This window comes from Myodes glareolus, chromosome 1 (genome assembly GCF_982192425.1).
Source record: "Myodes glareolus chromosome 1, mMyoGla1.1, whole genome shotgun sequence".
Taxonomy (NCBI): Eukaryota; Metazoa; Chordata; class Mammalia; order Rodentia; family Cricetidae; genus Myodes; species Myodes glareolus.
Window position 1 is genome coordinate 120,522,159 of NC_142026.1, and position 24,921 is coordinate 120,547,079.

Consider the following 24,921-nt stretch of genomic DNA (forward strand, 5'->3'; position numbering starts at 1 on the left):
ACACACACACAGAGCACATGGTTCAGTCCCAAACATTTTTTTTGAGTAGCCTAAAATTTAAATAATAAGCCCACTGGGTCAATTGTTTTAGTACTTTGGACTTAAGAGGAAATCAACATTAGTTAGCATTTTTCTCCACCAACTACACCATTAGCTGGAATTACTTAAAAATGCTGCTCAGTGTTTGGGTCTGTCTGGCTCCATTGATTTTTCTCTTTTCAGCTAGGTTCCCTCCATCGCTCAGCTTCCTTCACAAGTCTCTTAATTTTCCATTGTCTGCACACAAACCATGTTTCTTTACAGGCCCCACAAGACACCATAGACTTATAACTTATGTGTAGCTGAAGAATGAGGGGATTTTTGTGTATCGCAGAATGTGAGAACAAGTTAAAACTACCTTACGTAGTACAGTTTGTGACCTTTTGTTTGCTCCCTGATCCTGGCAGGAGCAAACAGAACTTCCAAGGTCATGGCTAGCACATAGACTGAGTCCAAATTCAGCACGAGAGGACTCAGAAAGTTCTTTAAATCCTACTTTTGGCCCTTTTTCTTATTGGCCAAGTTAGTCTTGGCAGAGACTTCCATGTTCTTACCATGGAGCTGACAATTTCTGTGTGCTGAATTGTGTTCTCATGGATGAAGTAGCCCTGTGCTCTTGAGAATAATACAAGGGTCAGAAGAATCCAGTCATAAACCTATTCGTTCTTCTTTTCTTCTGAGTTCTAAATGCGTGAATGCTCAGATGGAAACTGTCCAACAGACCTCTCAAATCTTATTTAAATGTTTTGCATGATATCTGTCTATCCATCTATCCATCTGTCTGTCCGTCTGTCCGTCTGTGTGTCTGTCTGTATGAATTCTTTTATTTTCCTTTATACAGTTCAAATACTTAGCCATTGTGCTAGAGCAAACTTGTAATCAGAGTAATCTGGAGGCTGGGGCGGGAGGATTATTGCTTTAGGCCATTGTGGGTTGCATAGTAAAATCTTGTCTCAGAACGTAAATTCATCTGCTTTCTATGAATCGCATAAAAGAAAATTCCCATGCTAGAATGTAAAGACATGCGCTTTCTGCCTTGAAACCCAGTGTCTGTGTGTGGAATTGTCTCGTGGTTTAGGGGAGAGGAGCAGCACTTTTCACCTTAGCCATCTGCATCCACCTAAGGTCACACATTGCACTTTCCCAGCCTGAGCATGCCCCTTCCCTTTCAGGTTGGTCATTTAGGGACAGTTGGCCCTGTCTTTTCCCTGTGCTGGGTACCCACTGTACTTCCTGATGAGTAGGAAGAGATTAGGGCTCTGTGGACTCAGAGAAGAGTGAGCAATAGAGCCAGGGCTTACATAGCTCTCTCCTGTAGGTATGGACGCCAGTTAATACTGTCTCCAGTTTATATAGCTCTCTCCTGTTGGTGTGGACCCCCAGTGGTTACTGTCTCCAGTTTATATAGCTTTCTTTCCTGTTGGTGTGGACCCCCAGTGGTTACTGTCTCCAGTTTTCCCGGTCCCCTTACAGAGTCACTTCCCAATTCCATTTTTTCCGTATTTTAAAAATGCCTCGGTATGTTTTGTTCTCTCTCCTCTCCCCTGCTTCCTTATCTCTCCCCCATGTTGGCAAAAGTCTTTGTTGGTATTCTCTAAAACTGATATGATGTTCACACCGTCTCCCCTCTCTGTGCTCTGTCATTGGCTTTGTATCTCTTCACCCAAGCCCTACCGCTGTCCTCACGCCAGTGCTGGGAAAAGGAATCATTTTGAGTTAAAAAAATCAAAAAAGAAAACAGCACCTAAGAGATGGATTATTCTAAGACCCCACTGATTTATTGTGTGGTATATTTCCAGATGGTGGAGATTTAGTGCTGTCATCATTTTAGCTCAAAATAAATCTTTACTCAAACACTTGACTCTGTCATTTGCTTTCACCTCTCCTTTCCTGAGGTCACTTCTCCAGTTTTTCTCAGTGCCCTGTGTATTTGCTATGACTTCAGAGACTTCTCTATTTGTCTGTAACTTTCTCCATTTTGCTCCTCTTCTTCAAAGGGCCTAGAACCCTACTAAAGCTGTGTTCCTATCACTTAAGTCTTTCCTCAGTGTTTGGTTCTTCTTTTCCTTCTTGCAGCAATGTTCTGAGAAATCCCTGGGAGAGATGTGTTACTCTCCCCTAGGCTCCTGACCTGTGGGGTGTTGTCTCACCTGGACAGTCAAAGACAGTAGAAACAGTAGAAAGGGATACCATTAGTGCCTAGCATCTTACGGATACAGTTATAACACCAGCAGCAGCCTGTAGTAAAAGATGCTTAACAGGTCAAGTGATGAAGGATAGTATTTAAAGCACGAGCTTTTACTATTTTGGCTTATACAGTACCTCACTGAGCAAAATATCCCAATACTATCTCATGGCGGGGGAGCACTGGCATGGTCTGAGCCTCCTAAGGTGGAATATGCAGAGGCTGGACTTTGAACCCCCTAGGGTCCTCAGAGGTGTCCTTGGCTCTGTTACCTGCTTACAAGGTGACTGCCAGCCTTGCAGAGTTGTCCATGCTGCTTTATACCAGCTCCCTTTATGTCACACTTTCTCTTTGTCAGTTTGTTACTGGGAAAGCCATATTTCCTTGCTACATGTTATAGGCAAAGAACACAGGAACAGGGTAGTGAACTAGATGACATCTTCTCAGACTGTTCTGAAAAGTTTCTTGGCCAGAGTTTTTCTTGGTCCATGTTGTCTCCCTCTCTCTTTCTGTCTCTTTCTCTGTCTCACCCTGTCCCCCCTCCCCAACTCTCTCCTGCTACAACCAAAGTAGAGGGAAAGACCCATAGAGCCTATCCAGGATCTCTAGGTTTTACATTGATGCTTCCTGCGGGAACAAGGTTAATTGTGAGCCGACAGTAATTGCTTTATCTGAGCACGAAATAATGAAAACGTCTTTGGAGACCTTTGGACCTTACACAAGGTACCTTCGTGGTACCTTTTACCCCCAGGATATATAAAAATAATGAAGTATCCCAATCACAGATAATTAAAGTGAACTTTTGTCTTAGTGTGACTGTGATACAGAGAAGCCAGGCAGGATGGCTTGAGCGAACAGAGCCTGTATCATCAATCGCTCTGTCGATTCCCATAAAAAGCGAAGCTGGCCTTGATTAGTGATGCTAATGGCCGGAAACCACCACCACCACTCCCCAAGCCTTGCAGCTCATTTTGCAGGGAGAACCCTCTAGAGGCAGCTCTTACCATGTGCACTTTATTTCTCAATCCCTAAGCATTACAAATAACTCTGTGACATTATGTGGTCTGGAAGCCCTGAAGCTCCCTAGGAGCAGTCCAGGGAAGAGTGTTTTGTCTCCCGTGAGTTTCTTGACTCTCATGCTGGCAGATGCCATTCATTATAGCTGAGAAAGTAAGCACATCCCTTTTAACTAAAAAAGAAAATAAAAGAACATGAAGAGTTTGAAAATGCCCCTCCCAGAAACCCTAAATGTGTCTCTGACTGCCATCCATGCAAAAGGAACAATTGCATGTTTTCTGTTCATTCAAACCATGCAACCCTATTCATCTGCAGCTGCTGAGTTTGAATAGTACCCATAATCAAATCTTACCACGTTCGTCACCAGTACATCTTTGTTCTGGTGCTGCCTTGGGTTGCTCCAGCCCAGATGCTGCCCCAGCCATCCCAAAGTGAGTGGGTTTGTGGAGAGGCCCTAGAGGTTTAGATCTGTTCTATCCTGGGATGGGCATCCGGAGTGTGAGAGCAAACCCGCATGTGCGTAAATGAGCTTGTCTGGAATTTGTCCTTCTTACCGAATTTAGTCTCGAAGCTGTTTGCCAAGTAATCATTTCTGGTGTTATAATCTGTCTTGTAAACACTTGAAGATTTTACATGAACCAACAAACTGGAAGCTCTTACTTGTGTGGTATCTCTTCCTTAGGAAACACAAGAAAAACTAACTTCAACACCTCAATGCAAACTCTAAGAATGCCTTGTCATTCTCAGGGATCTTCGTCTGTTGACCGATTACCTAAATCTAAGCTCTCTTGAAAAAGGTTTTGAGATATGTGCAAATTTGAATTGCTGTACTCCTGGAATTCAGGAAACAAGAAACATTGTTCTTCATGTTGAATTTTAAATGCAAAGATTGGCTTTGGTGGGAAAAATGCATATTTGTATTAATTGCTAATTTCCAAAGTTTTGTTGCGTGTTATTTATTCCACTGTGTTTGTGTGCATACACACTTATGTGGAAAGCATGGCGTAGCTTGCTTGGAGCTTGTGGATCAGAGGACACCTTGCCAGGGTTGACTCTTTCCTTCTGCTCAGAGTGTTCCATGGATATATCTCAGGTTTTCAGGCCAAGGAATAAGTGCCTTTAGGTGCTGAGCCAGCTTGCCAGCCCTTAAATGCTAGTTTTTATATGTGCTAATGTAACACACAATTGAAATTAATTTGATTCTAGTTGACATCAATTTACAACTGAAAACAAATGTTTCCCTTTTTTTAAAACTTACAAGAAAATATTTTTGAAGTTTCTTACTTAATTTATTCTGTAAATTCTGGGTTTAACTTTAAAATACACTTATCTGCTAAGACTGTATCACATTTTTTATATAAGTACCTAAAATCAAACCCTTTACTAGTTTCTTTAAGCCTTAGCTGTTGTTACCTTGTTCATTTAAATACTCTTTGGCTTTCTTTCATCTTTGAGATTAAAAATATATTATCAGCCAAGTAATATTTTGTTGTAAAACCTGGTTTGCATCAGTGCTGCTTGCTACCCATCCTGGTAACTTGAGTTGAATTCCTGGAACCACAGTGGAAATAGAAAACATTCCAGTAAGCTGTCTTGGGACTTGTACCATCAATTCATGGTACATGTATGCCCATACATATACATGCCGCCTCCACAATAAGTGAAAATATAATTAACCAAAACCTGGTCCATCTTCTGTTGAGTGAATCACATGCTTGCTCCTGCATAAGAATGAGTAATTGAGTTTAATTGCCCAGTGACAGTAGGTTTAAAGGGGAAGACCCATTACAAATCAAGTACACAAAATCATCCATTACAATTTGTTTCCAGACAGATTTAAGCACAAAAATCTCATCACCGTAAGAAATTTGAATATGTCACGTTTCATTTTTAGGAGATCAACCTTTTTAATTAGCCACATTAACATGTAAGTTAAAATGGACAATGTCCAGATGTGTATCTAAGGTATAGAGAAGTAGTGTGAAAAGGGGGAAGGTATTAGGGATGGAAGGTTTGGGGAGGTGTCCCAGGAAGATTGACTTTTGAGCTGTTTTGAGGGTTGTGTGCTTGTAGCCACTGGGCCATCTCTCCAGCCCCAGCGTTTCTTCTTCTATTCTCTCAGTGCCACCTATGTTGATTGTACAGTTGCTGCCTAAGGTTCCAAGACATAAAAATCATACTTGATAAAGCAATCAGGATAGTGTCTTTTGCCTGTGTTCTCAAGGCGTGAGGAGGAACACAACTCTGCAGGCACTTATCCAAGGATGTTCTCCATCAGGCAAATGTGTTGTTCCTGACCCTCCAGGAATGGATGTGTCTGGAGGACTCACTGGCTAAAACCATTGTATTCCTAAAATGAACGGTGAGGGGAGCCAAGAAGGCTGGTGGGAGCAAAAGGAAGTAACTCTGTAGTGAGGACTTCAGCTGACCTTGGTTTGCCCTTAAGAATGGACTTTTGCTGCTAGAACAAGTCTGGGGCTTTTTCAGAATCTTTATAAAATTTAAAGTGGAAATGAATAGGATTTTAGATAATTTACTCTTTGTTTACACTGATACAAAATATAGAGGCAGAAAAGCCGAGAGACCAAGTGTGAATGTTTTGCGTTGTAGTCTATTTTTTCCCATTAATTCTCAGTATCATTCTGAGTACATTATCTCAATACACTTTCAGTTTTGACATAAACTATTTAAATTTGACATTTAATGAATTCGTTATGAGAGAAAAGTAGATTTCTAGGACAGTTAGCTAAATGGTTATGTTTAATTTCTGAAACTCCCCATAGAACTTGGTTTAGATTACAAACTCAGGACTTCATACAGCTAAAATCAATGTGTACAATTTCCCTTTATTCTCCCTGGAACTTGTAGAAAATTATCATTCTTTTGTATGTCATTTCACAGAGGTTCCTAGAGGCAGACAGAAAATATCTAAGAAAATGAAGATATCACTTCCACATATTTTAATTGTTAAGTAATGTATACATTTGAAATTTGAGAGTATAAATAATTAGACTTGATCTTAAATAGCATTAAATAGTGTGCATATATTATAAAATAGGTGATCCTGTTCTCAGAAATATGACTGATGTGGCCTTTCTCCTCTATATGCTGTGATTACCATTGATAAATAATGGAACTGCTTTGGGCCTATAGCTCTATGAACAGAGCTAGGTAGGGAAAACTAAGCTGAATGCTGGGAGGAATGGTGGAGTCAGAGAGAAGCCATGTAGCCCCCACAGGAGACAGATGCAGGATGGAACTTTGCCGGTAAGCCACTGCCACGTGGCGATACACAGATTAATGGAGATAGGTTAATTTAATATGTAAGAGTTAGCTAATAAGAAGCTAGAGCTAATGGACCAAGCAGTGATTTAAATAATGTGGTTTCTGTATGATTATTTTAGTGCTCTGAGCAGCCTGGGACCAACAAGTAGCCCCTCCTACCACATATGACTGTACAGCTTTGTTAAAGGTGCAGTGAGTGATGATTAAACAAATAAATGGAACACTTCATTTTTTTTGTTCTTTGCTTACCTCCTCATTTACCCTGCCCCTCTTATAATTCTTTCTTTTTCTCTGTATCTTTCAACCTCAATTCTTTCCTTCTTCATATAAAAAGAAGCATGTTACTCTGGAGGTGTTGTGGAATTTCTACAGTTTCTGTGGATGATTTGAGGTTTCTCTTTACAAGCTGTGGCTAGATCAGATTGGGCTGTGTTATGTGAGCTGGGTATAAAAAGTGTTTCTCCCTTACAGGAGAACCTTCTGGATCTACCACCAACACATTAGTTTCAGGAATTGCCACCTGGGTGATTTGCCTTTTCACCTCCCACAGATAGCCAATCATGGATAGGACCTTCATTCATCTCTTTTTGTACCTCCTGTGCAAGAAACGCAGTGGGCACTGGGAGGTGGGAGATGGTAAGGAGAGAGTGTGGCCACAGTTTATACTCAGTGGTACTAAACAAGCAACATTCTTTCCTAAACTAAACCAGCACTGTTGATTCTGAAACTAAACCAGCAGTACTGCCTCCTAAATACCTTTAAAGAGCCATCTTCCCCGTAGATTCTCTCTAGAGATTGTCTATTTTTCTGTAGGTTGTGTCTGTACTTGATTTACACATAGGCATCAACACATGTCTTAGGAATGTGGACTGCACTGGTGAGGCTTGGTACTGTGTTGGGACGAAGAGAAGACCTTCATCATAGAGAGTGCTAGAAAGAGCCCTTCAGCCCCACTAAGAACGGTTGCCCACATTGTCACGTGAGCCTAGAGAGCTTCCCTTCTCCCTATTGTTTGCTTTATAAATCCATTACAAAATAAGAGGAATGCTTTCATACAAGTGCAGATGACTAGACAGAAAGAAGTGTCCGTCTTCCTATGTCCAGGGAATTAAATGAGTGAGCAAGTCCCCAGGGAACCACTGGTAATGTAGGAAATTTAAATCAGTATTGAACCAACAAAGGAAAACAGATTCCAGACGTACTGTCACAATTAGCATTTATGTCTGAATATCTAGAAATGCTTACTGCAGCTTTGCTCCCACCCCTATTACCTTGGGGCTTTAGAGAACACATCACATACCCAGGGACCTTTGCTGTTGCTTCTTTTATTTTAGCCTGTAAACAAGCAATTCCTCTTGGGCTTCTGGAAGGTTCTCACCACCTCCCTTCCCTTGATGGTATGACCTACCAACGACCTAAGTCCTATCTTCTAACTCCTGTGTGCTCCTTGTGGGCCAGGTACCATGCTAATGAGGGCTTTACTCAGTGAGCTGTTTACTTCTAGAAGCAGTTAAGGATGAGCTGACAACATTCTCACCTCATTTCCCAGATGAGATGAGTTGCCTTTGTACAGTTGGCCTGCTTGAGGTCACCTGGCTGGTAAATGATGCTACTGAATCAAACAGGAGTTGAACCTAAACCTTCACAAAAAGGAGTGCTTGCTCTTAAATAGTAGTTCAAGCATTCAAACCCACTAGATGTAGACTTGCTTCTCAGTGTTTGTCTTATTGATATTCTCGGTTTCTCATATTAAGCCTGACCCAGCCAACATTTCTAGTCTGGAGGATGTATCAGAATAAGGAAATGAAGTCTGAAGCATCAAAAATTGCTGTTTTTGTCTTTGACAAAAGACTGTTCATGTGCAATGTTGTTGCTCACCCTTGATAGACTGTTTTATGCTAGTAAGACCATGATTTCACACAGTTTCATAAAACAGTTTGCAAGTATTTGTTTTGCTAAGAAAGAAAATATTTCCAATTTTGTCTTCTCATTTCACCAATTGTATATAGACTTAAGTACCACAGACTTACCCCATGCATTTCTTAAAATTTGTTAAAATAAGTTTTTAGCATGTGGATTAGTTACATTATTTTTTAAAAGGTAGCTAATTATATTTGGTATGAGGTATAAAAATATTTGCATGGTTCTGAAAAGCCACAGTAGTTGCACAACTTTAAAAAGTATTTTTGGAAAGAATGATCTAGTTCATTTTACACGGGATATATCCTAACGAATTATATCTAGTCAAAAAGTATTTCACTATGAATTCTAAAAGGCCATTTTGATCTGCTTTATCAAGAACATTGCCATCAAATCTGCTTTCCTTTGTAAATTTGTAATGTCTTGATCCATTTTCAACTAGGATCTGAGGTGGTGTTAAGTCACATCAGATAATATTATTCCAGCCTCCAGGGTCACTGTGTTGTTCAACAAAGGACTCCTGGAAGTAATCTTGATCTGATTTTTTATTTTAATTTTTAGGGGATTACAATTAAACAATTGCCATGAGTCTCTGAAAAGACTTTGGACTTTGAAAAAGTTTGATATTGTTATAGGCCATGGAGAAGTTAAGATGAATGCATTTTTCATTATGATATGGCTAGAAGCCTTTGGGGATCAGAGAGTAGAATGGTGATTTGAAATAAAATAGCCCCAAACGGAGCTACACTATTTAGAAGTGTGGCTCTGTTGGAATGGGTATGGTATTGGTGTAGTAGGAATGGCCTTGTTCAAGGAAGTGCGTCACCGTGGAGGCGGGCTTTGAGGTCTCTTTTGCTTAAGCTTTGCTCGGTATCACAGACAACTTCCTGTTGCCTGCAAGGTGTATAACTCTCAGCTGTTTCTCTGACACCACGTCTGCCTGCATACAGTCATGCTCCCTACTGTCATGGTAATGGACTGAACCTCCGAAACTGTAAGTGAGCCATTCCAATTAAATGTTTTCTTTATAAGAGGTGCCAGGGCCATAGTGTCTCTTCACAACAATAGAAAGTCTAATTAAGACACCTTGCTAGGTAGATCAGAAAATTCTCCTGATCATGACCAGATGCCCTTGTTGTTTCTGCAGAGCTGTAAGGGCCGAGTTGCTTTTGACTAAGACTACTCACTATTATGGTCATCTCCTGTCTCCCCATCTTTCTCGGGAAGGCTGTGCTATTCACCTTCCAGTATTAAAATAATAGTATATTTTCAAATGACTGAGTGTGAGGTCTCATTGACATGTAGTCATCTAATGGTCAATGTTTCTAAAAAAGGACAATTCGGTTAATCCATTATGTTTTATTAGATTATATAAATTAGATTTTTCTTAATTTTATTCTCAGATGACAACCTTTAGTTCATGTTTTATTTAGCTAGACAGCTCTCCTATGTACTCAAGGCCTCTCTTTGGATAATCATGTTAATGTAATTGTATATATAACTAGACTGTAGTTCCTCTTTACTAAAAACAAAAGAGAAATACAGAAATAGCAGGGGCTTGATTAGCGCTTTTACAACGGGCAAGGGTTTACTAATTGCTTTAGTAAAAGTAATAAGCTGCTTACATCACTTCCAATTGACTGACAGCAGTTCTCAAACATAAAACATGTCTGGTGTGAGCTTTATAAAGACCAGATTGATTATTTTGTTTACTATCACTTATCAAGGAGAAAGGGATTTCTTTTATTTATCTCGATGCAGAATTCAATTTAAAATGGATCTAACTGTGACTTTCTGAAAAGGTTAGCTATTGTTTCCATAATGGTAAAATGACCACATGATGGGTGTGATCTCAACTGTATGAAACATAAGGCAGTCATTGGAGAATAAACCTCAGTGCATTGTGATGGGGATAATCCAGACTCAAACCATAGCAGGAACCATCCACTCAATCTGACATTCTGGGGAATAACTTGCATTTGGGTAAGGAGGAATATGGGCAAGGCAAGGCTCAGATACAAATCAGGAGCAGCAGACAGTCCAAGTCAATACTGCTTCTTTATCCTAGAGATAGGGATTTTCTAGAAGGAGGATGCGCATGGTCAGATATTCCTCACTGAGATGCTTCAACCTCTGCAGCATGCTTATGACAAACAGAAATACTGGATTTTCACTATTGGTTCCCATTCAGTTCTGCTCCTTTATGGCCTCATGCATTGTGTTTGATCTAGAGAACCCTCTTAGTGATTTTTAAAATATGTGTATGATGTTCTCTTTCTTTCTCTCTGTGCATATATGTGTATGTGTACATGCACAAATGTATGGTGTGTGTGTGTGCGTGAATGTGTCTGTCTGTCTGTCTGTCTGTCCTTTACCCAGAGTCAATAGCTGCATTCACTCACCTGAAATTCTTTGTGTTCTTCCCAACTACAGGGTTTTCTAGTGGACTCAGAATTTGTTCTAAAACTTTCTGGCGTTTAATTCATTCTTGCATCCAATTATTAATCCATCTGAAAGTTCCAGTCCACTTTATGTACAAGAGAATATTTACAGAGCTTAGAAACATTAATGGGTTCTTACCATCTGGATTCAGACTCTGAGCTGGTTACTCATCTATTCTGATGCTGAAAAAGTAATCTAATTTCTCTGAGTCTATTTCTTCACCTATAAAACCAGAAACATAATTGTAGTTATTGCTTGAAGTGTTTATCTCAACATAGTTGTGATGACAAAGGATCCTGCTTGTAAAGTCTCTAAACCCACATATTATAGAGGCTGCACACCCTTAAGCCAACCCTACTAAAGCACTGAGAAAGATTCCCTTCATAAAATGATTTCAGAATTAAAAAAAAATATGTATAGTAATGGAGTGAAAGTCAGCGATTGCCAAGTACAGGGAGGGTGAACTGCACAGGGTTGGTATGGGGGAATTTCTCTGTGGTATAGAAACTCTTTTGTGTTGAGGTCATTGGCAGTGGCCCCACAAATATGAGTACTATGAAAAATATCATGGTACAATGTACTTTGCCATTCCCTCACACAGAGTGCCTTTTAAAACTGGTACAATCTGTACATAGTCTTTAGTTTAGCTTATAACATACCACAGCATCTCTCTTCTGCTTTGAAAATGTACCATGGCCATGGAAGATGTTACCACTAAGGAAAACTAGATAGCTGAACCCTTTGGTAGGTCTACTGTTAGGATTTTGAGGAGCCTTCATACTGATAGCCCTAATGACTGCACCAGTATGAGTTCCCACCAGCTGTGAATTAGGGGTCTCTTTTCCCCACATCCTTGCCAGTGTCTTCCGTGTTTGTCTTCTTGATGATGGTTCTTTTGACTACAGTCAGATAGTCTCAAAGATTTGTTTTTAATGACTTGAGAGCTTTGGTTAGACGAACCACGAGCACTGAAGCAAAGGGAACAAACGGAGCTTTGGTGATATGGAGCACGTGAACAAGTGGAACTCAGTAGGGTGTGAGTTTGGGAAGGTGCATGCGGTCAAGGAATGTGGAACCGGGGGAGGCTTTCAGGGACCAAAAGGAGACTTTGGGGTTATTTACAAGGATAGTTTTGATTCTGTCCTGCCAGCCAGGAAGAGATGCAGATAGTTTTTAGCTCAGTTCTATAAAAGTAACTGTGAGACCAAGACAAAACGTAGGGTTAAAAGAAAACTGAAGCCAGTAATGTAGCTAAGAAGATACTAGGGAAGTTGAGAGTAGTGAGGGCCTGTTAGTGAGTCTGTAAGTAAGTTATGGTGTATTCAGACAGTTAGATTCTATGATGCACTTAAAATAGATTTTCTCAGGGCTGGAGAGATGTTAAGATGTTAAGAGCATTTGTTGCTCTTGCGAAAGACCCAGGTTTAGTTCTCAGCACCCACGTGGTGGCTCTTAACTATTTGTATCTCCAGTTCCAAAGGATCCAGTGTTCTCTTCTGGCATCCAAGGGCACCATACACACACGGTACACATATATACATGCAGGCACATACCCATGCATATACAATGTAACTATGTCAATCTCAAATAAATTATTTCCAGTTGTATAAGACTAAGTATAAAAAAATGGGACACGTTTTAATGCATATAAAAAGATTTTGAAATTTATAACCCAAATTTGGCCTATAGAAGTTGAAATTGCAAAGAATATTTACTTTCTATACAGTTGTTTATGCATACTTACACATTAAAATTTTATAATACTTAACTATGTACCTGCTATATGTCTACATAGATAGCATTGTCCTCACCTGGGTTCCTTATGAACCAATTTCAAGATGGCTTGTTGACTCTTTTTAGTTACACAACCTGGGAGAAATTCATTTATAAAAGAAATATGCCTAGTTTGACTCATTGTTCTGGGGTTGCTGAGTGTAGAGACTTCTAGTGACAGCCTTCACAATGACGTGATCCCAGGGCAGTATAGATTGTCACGTGAGAAGATGGAGCACATGTATGTGTGTCTGTCTGCTCTCCCTCTTCTTTCAAAGCCACCAGGATTCAGCTTTAAGAGCTCTAACCTAATGAGTGACCTTAACTCAACCTGTTCCTGCTAAAGTTCTCACTTCTACCATCATTGGACTAAGTTGCACCCTTGTAATTTTCTTAACATGTTATTTTGGAAATTAAAATTCTATGTGAGATCAGGAGAAAGTTGGAACACATTATATTCAGAGCATATCAGAGAGAACAATTATAGGCAAGGGGATGCTAGGGGAGAGACCTGTTTGGAAGAGAAGGCAGCACTAGGCCGAGAGAGGAACTGGACCCCATAGTGATGGTAATAGGGGCATGCTGAGGGCCCTAGGGCTGCTGTCAGAGTTCTGTTACTATAGCAACATTTCTAAGAAGGTCAGTTTAAAAGGAAGGAAGGATTTATTCTTGCTAAGAGTTTAGGGAGCCCCTGTAGGCAGTTCACTCTTTTATGTCTAGTTCTGTAGTTAGGCAGAGCATCATGGTGTGGAGCATGTGGTAGAACGGAACTGCTTGCCTCTTGGCATCCAGGAAGCAAAAGAAGAGTGAGAAGGAAAGACTGGGAACAAAAATATTCACTTCAGAGAATATATCCCCTAATGACTTACTGTCTTCAACTAGAAACAGTGCCAATAATTTCTACTTCCTCCCAAATGCCCATTAAGTTGGGAATCCATAGATGGTTTAGATTATTTCAAGGCCGGAGCCTTCCTAATCTAATCACCCTTTAACACTGCTACGCTGAGAACTAAGACTCTAGCACATAGGCCTCTATGGCTATAAGATCCAAACCACAATAACCAAAGTGGGCCTTCACAGTTGTCCAGAACCAACAGGAAAGGGCTGGATCTTTGTATTCTTGCTCCAACTTGTCACTGGATTTGGCCTGCCTTCAAGAAAGGATTATGACCTTCAGCAAAGCAGTTACCTAAGACATAGGGCAACTGTCAGTAAGGTTTAGAACTCAGAGCTGCCAGTAACTGATACTGGGGATAGTTAAGTTAGATGTCTATGCCCTGACGAGGAGAGCCAGGAGAAACACTACAGCACCCTCTGGTTATTGGCATAAGTATAAAACCCATTTTCAGATTTTGCAGACTGCATCTAATTACTACATTTTGCTTTCACAAATATGAAGATATAGAAGGAAAAATAATTTCTTAGTTCAAAAATTGGTCTATTAAATTCACTATTTTTTTTTTTAAAAAAAGACCTTTACAGTTAGGAATAGAGGGCAACTTATTTATCCTATCCAACAGAATTTTCTCTATCTTGCCTTTTACTAAAAGCACAACTCCTCTATGGGTTGGACCCCATGTACCACCTTGCATGGGTCCAGGGCCTTCTGGTTAACCTCACTGACCACATATAAATTTCTGTGTTTGATACTATTTGGTTATTTTTACTATTTGTTTTTGTAATTTTTTCCTTTTGTTGGCTCTTAATGAGCTGCTTCTGTGCTCAGCCATACATTTAAAGACACATTTTTATTAATTTATTAGGACCTAGCATTTCAAACCAGAAATTAATAACAAAATAAATTTCGCATGTTCCACAGTTCTTAGAAGCTAAAGCCCAACTATCTTCACCAAAGGAAACTTTTTCTCATTCTTCTTTTGATTTTATTTTTAGTTCTTTATTACTTTAACTGTCTCTTCTTGGTTTTATTCTTTTTCCAAAGTGCTGTCATCTCTTAAATTTCTATATCTGTTCTTTGATCAATTTTGTCTAATGGAGAACTAATTGATGATATACTGTTATTCTGACATAACTTTTCTGCTTTGAATTTAGTTGCCTTCTCAGCCCAATTCCTCTATATGCTTTTTATTATAGTATCTCAAAAAACACATCACACACAATTTCTTTCCTAGTGATTACCCATCTTTAGATGGCTTGGTTCTTCTAGGGCAGCTCCTTCTCCCCAGAGACAGGAACTGAGCCAGGGAAGGTAGACTCTTCCTGTTTCCCTCTTACCTCATCCTAGAGAATAGCTCCTTCTACCCGCAACTGATTTCTTTCTCCCTGATTTCCTTTTATAATTGCCCATGTGTCTGGTGACATGTAGATTGTTCCTTGTAAGGTGAGCATGGGAAGTATGATCAGACTTGTTACAGCCAGTTTTTCTTGTTGTCCTTACCATACCCACATCTGCTGGTACAGAGAAGACACATTGGTCTGTCCCCACATTTAGCCTCATCATCGGTGACCCCTAAAGCCAAACAGGGATCACAGCATCTTCCCAGAATTCTCATGCATATAGACATCATGTTCCCTCATGGAGATCTTTCATGATTGTTAGGGGCTATCATCCCAAGCGCTCTCTGTACTGCGACTCAACCATGAAGAAACAAGATCTTGCTTTTTCTCTCTGAGTTTCCCCCATGCTCAGCTTTCCTAACAGCGCTCAGGCAGCTTTCTTAAAGAGTGATGTTTCCGTCCTTGGGTGTTTTCCACTGTTCTGAGTTCCATCTCTATTTCTGTCTCCCTATGCTTGGTGGACTTCAGGAAAGACAGAATTGAGTCTTTCTTTTTGCTCTAGAAGTCTAAGGATTACTGAAGGATGAGTGAAATCTTAAGCAGGTAAAGAAGGGTTTCTCCTAGAGATCTGAGAAGGACTGCACTGTGAGTATAGTGTTCCCTTCCTTATGCACTGGAGAGCAAAACCCCCACAGAGAGTAGAAAGAAGAAATGTTTGGTCAACAGGAAGAAAACTGATTGGTACATTAAAAGGTTTTGTCCTTGTGGTTGATGTGAGAGATAGCCCATTTAGGGTAGTTATCATAGTTTATTTCCGAAATTTGTATTACATGCCTGCTGTGTGCCAGTTGTGGGGAACAAGCAGCAGAGGACCCTAAGTTCCCATTCTCTGGCACTCCGCTACCTAGAGAGGAGCCACACTGTGATCAATTGGAGACAACAGGAAACAACAACAGGAGTCTGTTCTCTACCAGGCTGTGTGATAGGAAATGGCAGCATCGTGGAATGTGTGGTGGAAACTCCCTGTAGAGGTGCTATTTAAACTGGACCCTGAGGAATAGGAGATAGAGCCATAGCAAATGGTGGTGCGGGGGGAGGGGGAACGGACATTCCTGGCCAAGAGTAGAAAAGGGGATGAGTGTCCCTGAAGCCAGAGAAAGCACAGTGGGTTTTAGGAAGAATCAGACTGCTAGATGGAGTGTAGGAATCAAAAGCTGAGGTTAGAAAGGAAGAAAGGAAACAGACCATGTGGGTGACTTAAGAGTCTAACATGACTCTTTCATAACATATTCACTCTCACATAACTCACTGCAGATAATTAAGGACCAATGTCAATAAATACAGATAGGTGAGAAGGCTACCGATAAGGTGGAAGCAGAATGGTGAAAAAAAGAAAAAACATAACATCAACTTACACTTCTGAGACTTTACACAGAAAGATGCTATCTTTAAAATAATTTGATCAGAATACATAGGATAAAGATAGCACTGTTCTTTATAGATTCATAAATTTTCTCCTTTTATTGAAAATAGATATCATTCCTGACATAATATATCCCTCTCTACTACTCACAGTCTTCCCCCGCCGACACCTCTCCTCCCCTCTGGGTCTGCTCCCTCCCTTTCTGTCTCTCATTAGAACACAAACAGGCTTCTAAAGAATGATAATAAAATAAAGTATAATAAGATAAAACAAAAACAAGCACATTGGAATTAGACAAAACAAGAGAAAAGAGACCAAGAGAAGGCACAAGAAACAGAGACTTATTCTTACAAGCCCTTAGAAATCTCAGAAAGCATCAAATTGGAAGCCATAATATATACACAAAGTACCTGTAGGGTGAGAATAGAAGAAAATATATAAATTAAATAAAAAAATAAGGAAGAGCTCTGACAGGACATTATGAGACAAGAAACCACCAAAGATGCCATTGAGTTTTTTTGTTTGTTTGTTTGTTTGTTTTTGTTAGCTGTACACTGCTGGGCGCGCAAGCTGTAGTTTGTTTACCCCATGAAATTCCCTTGGAGGAAACTGAATTTTCATTGGCACATGGTTATCAACTACAGATAGCTTCTGGGTTAGAGATGGGGCATGTGTCTGCTTCTCTTTTCAGTTCTAGGACCCCATCTGGTGCAGACCTGCATAGGCCCTGTGCACGTAGCCTCCGTCGCTGTGAGTATTACGTGTGTCCATCACGTTATTTAGCAGGCCTTATTTTCTTGGTGTACTCCATTCCCACCGGCTATTATACTCTTTCTGCCTCCTCTTTTGCAGGGTTTCTGAAGTCTTGAGGGAAGGGATTTGATGGAGACATCCCTTTTGGATCTGAGTGTTCCAAGGTCTCTCACTCTGCATAGTGTCTGGCTGAGGGTCTCTGTATTTGTTCCCGTCTGCTGCAGGAGGAAGCTTCTCTGATGATCGCGGAGCATGACATTGACCTTTGAGTTTAGTAGAATGTCACTAGCAGTCACTTTATTGCTATATTTTTGTTATATTTTGTTTGTGTTGTTGTTTGTTTTTTTAGAAAGTAGTGTTTGGTTTTACCCTAGGTTCTTGAGCTATCTAGTCTCAGGTTCCTGGTCAGTCAAGCAGAGTCAGGTATGGGTTCTATCTTGTAGAGCAGGCATTAAGTCAAATCAGTTATTGGTTGGTCACTCTCACAAGCATTGTCCCACCATTGCCCTGGCATACCTTGCAAGCAGGACTCCATTGTAGTTAAAGAATTTGTGGCTGGATTGGTGCTTACATCTCTCCTTTGGTAGTGTGCAGTGATACTAGAGCATAGGATGATGGCGCTGTGTAGGCTCCAGCACAACTCCTTTATGTCCGTTGAGTTTTTCTGGTGTTGCCTTTGGCAGTAGTCTGTAAAGAGCAACCTTTAGTCCTGGCAGCAGTCTAGGTTATTTGGGAACTCCATGGGACCCCTTTGGCCAGCAACTCAAATCGATGTAACTCACTGTTGGTATTAGAAGCTTCATTTGGTGACAAGATTGAGAAATACAGTGTGTATTTTTAACCTCCTTATCAAAAATCAGGAGTCTGTAGGTGTATAGATGTGTGTCTGTGTCTTCAATTAGATTCTATCAATCAGTGTGTCTGTTTTTGTGCCAGTACCTTGCTATTTTAGTACTATAGTTCTGTAGTATGACTTGAAATCAGGAATGGTGATACCTCCTGTGGGGTTTTGGTTATTGTTTTATCTATCGTGTGTGTATGTGTTTATGTTTTCGTATGAAACTCAAGATTGTCCTTTCAAGAACTGAAGAATAGTGCTGGAATTTGATGGTGATTGCATCAAATATAAGATTGATTTTAGTATGATGGTAATTTTTACTATATTAATTCAGAACTTTCCATCATCTGATATCTTCTGATGTCTTTGGTTTTGTCATACAAATCTTTCACTTGCTTGTTTACTGTTACTCCAAGATATTTTATATTATTTGAGGCTATTGAGAAATGTGTTGTTTCCCTGATTTCTTTTTCAGTACATTTATCATTTGTATATACAAGGGATACTGATTTTGTGAGTTAATTTTATTTGCAGCCACTTTTTGAAATTGTTTATCAGCTGTAGGAATTTCCTGGTGGAATTGTAAGGTCACATATATTATCACATCATCTGTAAATGGAGATACTTAAACTTCTTTTCTAATTTGTATGCCCTTGATTTCCTTTAGTCATCTTATTGCAGGGCTAAGACTTCAAGAAGTATGTTGACTAGGTATGGAGAAGGTGGGCACTTTGTCATATTCTTGATTTTTAGTGAAATTTCTTTGAGTTTCTCTCCATTTAAGTTGGTGTTGGTTATGGGGTTGATATAAATTACCTTTCTAATTTTGAGGTATAATGATTGTATCCCTAATACCTTCAGGACTTTTATCAAGAAGTAGTGTTGGATTTTTTTTTCTCAAATTTCTTTTCTACCACTTTGTCATTTTCTGTCATTCTGTCAAATGTCTAATGAAATGAGCTTGGCCGTATTCCTCATGTTTCTATTTTGTGAAATGATTTGAGAAGAATTGTTATTAACTCCACTCTTAAAGTGTGATAGAATTCTGCACTAAAACCATTTGTCCCTGGGTTATTATTATTATTGTTATTTGTGGTATTATTATTTGGAGACTTTTAATTACTGCTTTTATTTCACTCGGAGTTATAGGTCTGTTTAAGTTGATCATCTGATCTTGATTTAACTTTGGTAAGTGGTATGTATCAAGAAAATTATCTTTTCTTTTAGATTTCCAATTTGGTGCAGTACAGGACTTTAAAATATTTTCTCATGATTCTTTGGATTCCCTCAGTGTCTGTTGTTATATCCCTCTTCTCATTTCTAATTTGGTTAGTTTGTGTATTCTTTCTTCCTTTTAGTTAATTTTGATAAGGGTTTGTCAGTCTTACAGATTTTCTCAAAGAACTAACTCTTTGTTTCATTGATTCTTTGTTTGCTTGCTTTCATTGATCGTAGCCCTGAGTTTGGCTATTTTTTGCTATCTACTCCTTTGGGGTATGATTTCTCATTTTTATTTTTTTTCACAACTTTCAGGTGTGCTGTTAACTTACTAATATGTTAAGTTGCAATATTTTTTAATGCAGGCACTCAGTGCTATGAACTTGCTTCTTAGAACCATTGTGTCCCTTAAGCTTGGGTATGTTGTGTATTAATCTCATTCATTTCTAGGAGGTCTTTAACGACCCATTCAGTAGTGAGTTGTTCGGTTTCCATGAGTTTGTAAGCTTTCTGTTGTTCTTGATGTCCAATTTAATCTGAAGTGGTCAGATAGGGTGCAGGGTGCAATGTCTTGTTTTCTTGTATCTGTTGAGACTTGCTTATGTCTGAGTATGTGGTCAGTTTTGGTAAACATTCTATGAGGTGTTGATCAAAAGGTGTGTTCTTTTGTGTTTAGGTGAAATGTTCTGTAAATATTTGTTAGGTCAATTTGGTTTATAACACCAGTTACCTACGGCATTTCTCCGTTTCATTTTTGTCTTGATGACATGTCTCTTGGTGAGAGTGGGCTACTGAAGTCTCCAGGTATCAGTGTGTGAGATTCAACTATGACTTCAACTGTAGAAATTGTCTAACGTGAACTAAAGCTGAAGTTTTTGGTCTCTCTCTGATTTGGCATGAGAAACTTCTTTCAAAGAGATGTAGGCCTTGCATCATGTCTAGGTCTCTTTGGGTGTCAATTTCTAGTAATTTTAAGTGGTATGTTAATGCTAGCTGTCACTCAAGTGCTTGATTTTGAATTCTGAAGATCTGTAGAGTGGTCGTGCCTCTTCCACTCTCAGTTCGTGTACAGTCTTCTGGTCCTGGCTGCTGAGGAGCAGCGTGTGTACTATGTGGGGTAGCTGGCTTTTGGGCCTGGCCAACAAAGGAGCTTGGTTGCAATAGCAGAATGTTCCTGTGTCATTCAGATCGTCATGGGAAACTAGTCGTTCCCTATTCATGCCCTGGTAGCAGAGTTCAAAGCTATTTTGGGTTTTGATGACCATACCACCAACAGACTATCAGTGCAGGGAGCCAGGTTCATACCATCTGTGCTGTGTTTGTAGCTAAAGACTCACTTGGAAGACTGACTGCTCGGTTATCTGTGCCTCCTGGCCTTCTAATGCGGCACCTCGCAAGGTGACTCACACTTTCTTGAAGGTCACTGTGAATAACCTGCATAAGTTCCCTCAAGGTAGGATGGGGAGCGCAGCCTTCACTATCAAGAACCACACAGTGCTACCTATCTGGAACGGTCATTTCCTATAAACAGAGAGTGGTTCCCAGTGGTGCTGTGCTAACAAATGTGTGAGAATCAGCTCACTGGGGGAAATACTTGATTTATACAGTTTGGCAATTTCCGTGATAAAATATATAAGCAGCTTTATAAAGACTTAGATGAGGATGTAGCTCAGGAGCAGCATGTTTTCTTGAATTCCCAGCACAGCCCCACCACTCTCCACTCAAAATGATAAAGTTTGGAGATACCTTAAAGGGCAAAGATGGTTAAAAATCAGTGCAAGGAAAAAAAAAAAGAATTGTCCAATTTGTATAAAACCAATGAATTCGTGATTTCCACTTATGCTGGCCTTACTAGAAATGTTTATCACTTGGATAGAAAACAAATAGCACCATTGTTGCACAAAGTTCTCTAGAAAATATGGGAAGGAATAATTCCAACTCATTCTTTTGGACCCATTCATTTTTATCCTACCACGATCAGAGGATGACACCTTGAGGAAATGAACTTATAGATTAGTATGCTTTATGAACAGAGATAAAATAAAACCCTAATCTTGAACAAAACATCAGTAAGTGGAATCCAGCAACCTATGCCTATAACTTAAGATAAGCAGCCATGGGTTGCTCGCTTGGCATTCAAGAGCAATTAATAGGTCACTGAATGACGGAATAAGGAAGAAAATCTTTGGGTAGTTGTCTCAAGGGATGCAACAAAATCATCTAAAAAATATTATCACTTACAGTAAATGTGTTTATCTCCCAAGTAAAATTCTATGAGATTTTACTCAACTTGTAAAAAGACATCTAAGAAAAACTGCAGCTAATGTCAAACTTCACTGTTGAGAAATTGAATGTTTTCTCTGCAGCAGAGAAAATGATAAAGGCTTTCACTGTGAATTACTTCTATTCAACTTTGTGCTGAGGACTGAAATAACAGAACAAAAAACATGTAGTTTGTAAAAGAATTTTGTTACTTTGGACACACACACACACACATCCAAAACAATTTTTAAAATAGCTGCTATGAAAACTAGTAATCAAATTTAGTAAAGGTACATGAAGCAAGGCCACTGTTTAAAACTTGTGTTTTTATAAAGTAGCAACAAAGAATACACAAAAATGTAGTAATGTACAGTAGTTTCCAAAAACATAAAATATATATAAAGATTTAGGAAATATTGTGAATATCTGTACATTATTAACTTAAAATACTTCTGAGAGAAATTAAAGACAACCTTAGTACATGGACTGTGCTACGTGTACGAAATCTCAGTGTAGCCAGGAGGTCAGTTCTCAAACAGTAACACTGGGTATTCTGACAAGATACCTGTAAAAATTTAACATCTGAGATTCTAGCATTTAAATGGATGTGCAGAGGATCGAAGTACATCAGGACCATTCTGAAGCAATGGACAATGTAGGGACTTGCAAAAAGAGTTTTAATATGGTCCCAAAATTCTGCCCCTTGGTTTGACCTCTATAATTTCTCCTGTTGAGTTGGAAAAGGGTCTTTAATATGAAGGAATTCCATTCTCATGATTAGATTGTGCTGTTCAGCAGAGTTGAAGGGGTTTTCACCAATGGCTTCACACTAATCTGATGTGGCTCCATGCCTATGTGTTTACACCTAGCCAAAATCCTTACCCCACAGAAATAGGCATGGTTTCACCACTCGTGATGGATAATCTTGGTGTCAACTTGATGGGATATATAATCATCTAGCAGGTGAACCCCTTGACCTGCCTGTGAGGTATTATCTTGATTAGGCCAATTGTGGTGGGGAAACCCACCTGTGGTGGGTGGCACCATTCCCTAGACTGGACTCCTAGACTGTATAAAAAGGAGAAAGTAGGCTGAACACAGACATTCAGGCTCATTGCTTTTGTGTTTATTTGAATATTTTATACATAGGTTCAAGGTATCTTGATCATATCTGGCCCCCTACTTCCTTTCTAGCTTTCCCTAGGCCCATGTAGCAGATATCTCTCCCAATTTCATATCCTCCTCCTTCGTCCTGTTAGTGCTGTGTGGCTGTATTTGCATGGGTGAATCACTGGGCATGGGCAATGTACTAGTTGCCATATCCTCTGAGGGAAAGTGAGTGTCTCTCCCCAGCTGACATCAATTACCAATGGCTACTCAGCCGGAGTTAGTGCCTCCATGGCCCCTCCCCTGACCCAATCGAGAACTTTAACTGACTTGATATTATACAGGTCTTGTGCAGCAAACCAAACTCGTGTGTGTGTGTGTGTGTGTGTGTGTGTGTGTGTGTGTGTGTGTAAACACTTATATGTCATATGCAGAGGACAGCATTTCATATCATTTCTCTCCATCCTCTTATATACTCTATGTCTCGGCTTCCGTGATGTTCCCTGCTCCTTGGGGTGGAGGAGCTCTTGAGTGTGGAGACAACGTGAACATCTGCTTCAAGCTCCTGCTGCTGCTGTGACCTCACCAGTATGACCACTAGGATGAACCGTAACCTCCTAGTGTGGCCCAAAACAAATACTTTCATTTGTTGGGGTATTTTATCAGAGCCGCGAGAAAGTAACTAAGAAACCCTTATTTAATACAAATGACTTATGAATTACTGTACTAGAGAAAGAAGCCCTGGTACATATTTATGTATTAGGGCAGGGATTCCCCGAGTGAAGTCATCTGAGTGTGTCTAGAGGGAGAATGACGGAGGTTCTCAATGAGAAGCCGTAGGACCTGAGATATCGACACTCCGACGGGAAGGCAGGAAACATGCAGTGGCAGCAGATAGCTCTCAAAACAGAAACAGCCTCAAGATCTTATTAAAATGTAGGATCAGATTACTGCAGGGTGAGACCCTGGGCTCCTCATGTCTGACAGATTGAATGTGGGTGCTGTTGATTCATGGACCACACTGAATATCCAGGCTGTAAAGCATGTGCCTGGGTTTAGGAGTCGCATGGCTGTGGACCTGGTACTGCATCCCTGGCACCGAGGCATTGAACCAACTATATTTGGACTTTTTCCCACTCAGTTGTCAAATATATACAGAAAGAATGAAGTGAGAATAGAAAAGTTCTGTCTTTCATTGAGAGTCTGGTTTTGAAAATGGTTTTATATGAGGCCTCTCACGTAACCTATTGGCAACTACCACTCCCCAAATAGCAGTTTTGAAAGGCTGGTTGGTCATGAAAGGATATCCCCGTTCTCACAGCTTCTTCGTCTCAGATCTTCTCAGCTGTCTAACTTGCAGCAATTTGAACCCCCCAGCATCCTCCCTCTGAATTCTTTCTCACAGACCTCACAGCCCTGGGAAATATCCTGGTTGGTTCTACTAGAAAAACATGTCATCAAGTCTCAGGGGAGCCCTCGTGACCATCAGAGTCTTCCTTTTACATGTTCTCAGTGACCAACTTCCTCACACATCAGCCACTGCAGGGGCCTCAGATCGTTGTCATTCTGGGCTCAGCCCCCTTTCCCGTTGCCAGCTTCCTCTCACTGTAGAGAAGGGGGTCCATTTGCAGATGCTCATTCTTATCATGCTCTGCTGAGCTTTATTTCTCATTTATTCTGTCTTCCATGTATTCAGACTTCTAGCCACCTCCCAAGATCCCCACCCCACCCATTTAAAAAAACTTAGTCCTTCTCCCATCCCTCCCAACCCACTATAAATAGGATTCCTTTTCCACTGTTCCTCCCTGCTCCCAGGATCACCTTGTTCTTACAGTCTGGATCTTACATTACCAAACTGTCTAGACTACCAATTTGAAGATCATTTGGGGGAGAAATGACCTACTTTTTACTGTTGTTACAGGAATCTATCTATCTATCTATCTATCTATCTATCTATCTATCTATCTATCTATCATCTATCTATCTATCATCTGTCTGTCTGTCTGTCTATCTATCTGAATAGTTGCAGTTTTTCCTTAGCACTCTTTATTCATAATAAAGAGGTAAAGTAATTGTTTTGCAGATTCTCTCACATTATTAGCAGAGTTGGTGAGATCAGAACTAATGTTTATTTTGAGAGTCCATTCCATGTACGATATGTCGAATCTTATGTACCAGTAAATATGATTAAAGCAAAAATGAAAATCTTGATTTCTCAATTTGTAGCATGCATAAACAAAACAACCTATATTCCTGCCTACTTTAAGGTGATAATGTTGACAGGTAATGTAATAAAATTTTAAACCAGTGAGTGCAGAGAGAGCTCAGTGGTTAGGAGCACTGGCTGCTCTTCCAGAGGACCTGGCTTCAATCCCCAGTGGTAGCTTACCACTGCCTGTAACTTTAGTTCCAGGAGATCTG

General features: G+C 40.0%; 1 protein-coding gene across 4 annotated transcripts in view; it reads left to right on the top strand.

Moving 5' to 3' along the window:
- The window catches only part of Aig1 (androgen induced 1), a 231,248-nt gene that overhangs the window by 47,659 nt on the left and 158,668 nt on the right, over positions 1–24,921 (top strand). The window lies entirely within an intron of this gene.